The sequence below is a fragment of the Lissotriton vulgaris genome, chromosome 5, assembly GCF_964263255.1.
Source record: "Lissotriton vulgaris chromosome 5, aLisVul1.2, whole genome shotgun sequence".
Classification (NCBI taxonomy): domain Eukaryota; kingdom Metazoa; phylum Chordata; class Amphibia; order Caudata; family Salamandridae; genus Lissotriton; species Lissotriton vulgaris.
This window is the reverse complement of record NC_141693.1, coordinates 1,463,226,155-1,463,230,768: the sequence shown is the minus strand read 5'-3', so window position 1 is coordinate 1,463,230,768 and position 4,614 is coordinate 1,463,226,155.

Sequence of the window (4,614 nt, the reverse complement as noted above, 5' to 3'; positions counted from 1 at the left end):
TGAAAGTATATTGCCAATATGCATATGGGACTAAACTGCATATATAAAACTTCAAGTGGAACGTTTTGCATAATGGACACTTTTAGAGTGAATTCATGTGTTTTTGATGAACAATGTACTTCTCACTTCGCCCACACACATTTATGGTTCCAAGATGATGGATGCAAATTGGAGCTGGGGAAAAACTTTTTTGCACCTGCAATTAAAATGCTTTTTTTAAAAGCAGAGCGGCCCAACAGCAAATGAAACTGTCAGTCCCTCCCACAAAAATAAAATAAAATGACCCTGAGGGGTGGGTGAGTAAGCAACAAAGAAGTGGGTGGGAGGGAAGCAATGGGGAGTGGGTGTAGGGAGCAATAGGCATGGGAGGTAAATAGTATTTTTTTAAAATAATAATTAAAAAGCAAATGTGGAGGAAGCAATGGCTCATGTAAGAGGAGGATGGAGCAATACCGATATGCGCATGGTGGGTGGTAGAAGAAGTTGAAAACGTGGGAGAGCAAGTGGGGGAGGAGCGAGCAACATGGACCTCTCAGGGATGAACGTGCAGAATTTGGTGGAAAAGATGTAGCGTACAAGGGAGAGACCTTTTGAGCAATGGAAATATCCAAATCGGCCAACCAAAAGGATGATAAAAAGGATATGCTACAATGGAGGGACAAACTGAAGATGAGGACGGCAAGCCATCCAATAAGAAGCAAGCAAATACGAATGACAATAAAGCCATCCAATGGTAAGATGTGGGCAGGCTACTGTAGGTTTTCAGTATGATCAACAAGAAGCTTTTGCCCATAGACAGCAAGAAGCTGATTGGCAGGCAAGCTCTAATATTGTCAGACAAACTGCTTCACTAGCCAAAAAGACTAACGAAAATTCATGCTTAGGCATAATCTTGTTTAGAACTAAGACAGTAAATTCTTTAGGGGGCATGGAGTGAATTGTTACAAGATTTTTGAAGTAGCTACATTATCCTAAATTGAGTACATAAATATTTGAATTTTTTTTTTAACCCAAAATGATTGTACTAGTGTGGCATGTTTCCAAATGATGTTTTAAAATGAATTCTTTTTTTAAATGGTCTACATTTAGTTGTTGTTTTTTTACATCATGTTTTTCCAAATAGATGTTTTGTACAGTGCAAAAATATCTTATTTTCAGGGCGGCTCCTATCTACCAAACGAATTTTTTTTATTAATGTTATTAAAAGCATATGTTTACATCTTACAAAACACCATTGTAAAAGTGGGGACTCCCTTTGTGAATTGCTAAGCAGCCGACCTTTTTGCAAATGAAATGTAATTTTGCTTATTTGTGTTCCATCACATTGCACATGACTGTGTGCTGTCCATTTGTATGTTTCTGGCACTTTGTAATGTGTGGGTTTTATTATCTGGATTTTTTAAAGTGCATTTTAGCTGTTTGCATTTTGGCAATATTTTGTACTATTGTAGCCCAGGAGAAGAACAGAATTTCACCTGTTGAACTGATACTGTATTATGGGGTCCAAATTAAAGTACAATTATGACTACGGTGGAAGAGATGGCCATTTTCTAAATAAAAAATAACAATCCAGTTTAAAATGTTCAGTTTAGTCCAGAATCATTATGACCTCACCCCTCAGTGGAGTATATCTTCTAGATGTATGAGTGAGGTGCTTTTATAGCAGTACTATGCATCTGCATGTTTATGTTAATCAGTGATGGTGGGTCTGTGCCATAGACTGACAGGGTTGCCAAGTAAGAGCGCTACAAAAAGCAAAGCAACTGTTGAGCTAAGATTGGAGAGGCCCTTCTGTCATCCTAGTACAAAAAAGACCAGTGTAGATTGATTTACACAATAATAATTATAGCTAGTGTACTCTCGTTAACGTTCTGATGTTTGTTTTTCTTTCTTAAAAATGCATTGTTGCAAGCGGTGACCGCAAATTGAAAGCACTCTTCTTCTCGTCGCAAGGTAAAGAAATATTTAAGAAGGTTCATTTGTTCTTTGGTTAACAATTTGTCATTTTTATCAGATTATTGTTCAATATTCGAAGCTGCTTATTATTTAATTAGTCCATATGATGACTTAATACACTTTCACTTACACACTAGTATTAACCGTGCCACTTCCTCGAGTTACTAAAGCTATTTCGCATGCATCTTCTAACTTCTGAATTTTTCAGTAAATTGTGGACATATGTGTAATTGAAAGATCTACGTTCCTTGTAATTTTTGTTTTAACCTGAACAGTTAGTAGTGGGTGAGCACAAGATCTACATATGTACTGCCAGTTTGAAATGAAGCCACCACTTTCAAAAGATTGGAACCGACTTCCACAGATGAAATGACTAGTTGAATAGTCCCTGTTAAAAACCTTACGTCAAGAAAGTTGTTTGAGCGAAGATTTTTTCTTTGCCACTAAAGATGGATGCTGCTACTTAGTTACCCATAATTTTAAGCAAAATGATCTCCAACTAAAAGACTTGGGATCTGAAGCAAGCTCTGACAGTGTAGTGTCTATCTTTATAAGGACAAATGCAAAAAGAACAATTGATGGACAGAATGCAGAAAAATGTCATACATTCGCCCTAGTACAGAGATCTGGGCCTAAATCCATTGTTTGTTTGCTCACAATGCCATTCCAGTTTGGACCCAGCCATATGCAATCAGTCTTGACCCTGCACCCAATGGGAATAGTCCAGCCGGAACTGCCAGGTCAGGTACTCCCTGGACTGGAAACTAGCATCCTAAGACCGGTTTTGGGCTTTCATCCCTCATCAGCCAGGATAGCTTGACTCCAGTGGCATGGAGAGCACAGGACCCACGACTGGGCATACCCATCCCACTCGGGGGGACAAATGCAAAAAGAACAATTGATGGACCGAATGCAGAACAATGTCATACATTCACCACTGTACAGAGATCTGGGCCTAAATGCATCATTTTTTTGCTCACCATGCCATTCCAGTTTGGAACCAGCAATATGCAAATCAGTCCTGACCCTGCACCCAATGGGAACAGTACAGCTTGTTTGAGCAAAGATTTTTTCTTTGCCACTAAAGGTGGATGCTGCTACTTAGTTACCCATCATTTTAAACAAAATGATCTCCAACTAAAAGACTGGGCATCTGAAGTAAACTCTGACAGTGTAGTGTCTTTCTTTATAAGGAGGCAGTTTATTCCAATCATCTTCTTGACTCACCTCTGTACGGTTTTAGAGTTCACCACTGCACCGAATCGGCCCTACTAGCAGCCACTGAGGAAATAAGAATGCTGGTTGACTACGGCGGGAAGGTGGCGTTGATTGTAATAGATCCTTCCGCTGCCTTTGACATGGTCAACCACTCTCTTCTTATTAATCAGCTTGTGATGATTGGCATTAAGAACTCTGCATTCGCGTTGTGTAGTTCTTTCTTGTGCAATAGGGAGCAGAGGGTGGCCTATGAAGACTTGCTCTTGGATTCTTTCTCCCTTCCATGTTGGGTGCCTGAGGGGTCCTCCCTGAGCCCCACGCTCTTTAATATATATGTCACCCCCTTGGCCAATCTGATCTGAAGCTTTGATTTTGTGACAACTAACTGCCTTTAGGAAGCTTCCAAATTTACTTTCACAATAAATACCTTATAATATTCCCCCTTAGTCCTAACCTAAAATAATGACCCTCAAGCTACCCAAAGGTTTTTTAGCCCCAACCCTTAGACTAGTCCTAACGATATACTCCCCTAACTCTTACCTGCTTTTAACCTCTATTGCTGCTCTTTTGCTAGCATTTAACTTTACTCATTACCCTGCCTTTTCTCTCTAACCCTGAATCTTAAAGTATGCCTTAGTATGAATATTACCCTAATACTTATACTTAACCAAACCAAAATCTTACCTTTTTTAGAATTCATGTTTCACTTCAATGATAATTTAAAAATGATTGTGCTGATATATATATTTTTTTTGTTTGGTTCCTTCTTTGTGGTGTCAATGTCGCAAACATATTCATAAGCTTCAAGTAAGAAGGAGAAACCCTTTTTCTGAAAAGGGAAGGGTATTGTGTAAGCAAAAGTAAGAATTCCCTTTTCATATATTCAAAGAAAAGACTTAAGTCTCTAGGGAGTTCAAGGGAGGGGCGCAGAGTGAGCCAACAAACGTATCTAAAGTTGCATACAGATTGACAAATTCACAATCGATTGTAGCTAGCCTTAATTAACGAAATCTTCAATATCAGTGCAGATAGTAAATTGATAAGGATGTATACACTAGATGTAAATTTGCTTACAAAAATATTTTATTTTAAGATATTATTCTCTGTTCATACCAACTTTTAACACAAGTTTACACATTTCAGCTTCAATTTTACTCTGGGGTGTGTTGGCATTATGCATACCTCAAAATTAGCTGTTGGTCGGTCGCTTTAATAAATTTATAGTGATTTTAATTCATATACTGTCCTGAAGAAGGTGACGACTCAAATCACCGAAACGCCGCGTCGACAATTTTTGTGTGATAAATTCGTTGCATCTGAATATTTTTAATGCATTGCTACTCTGTGTGATAAATTGTTGTATCAAATGTTTTTAATGGTTTTTATGAATAAATGTGTAAACTTGTGTTAAAAGTTGGTATGAACAGAATAATATCTTAA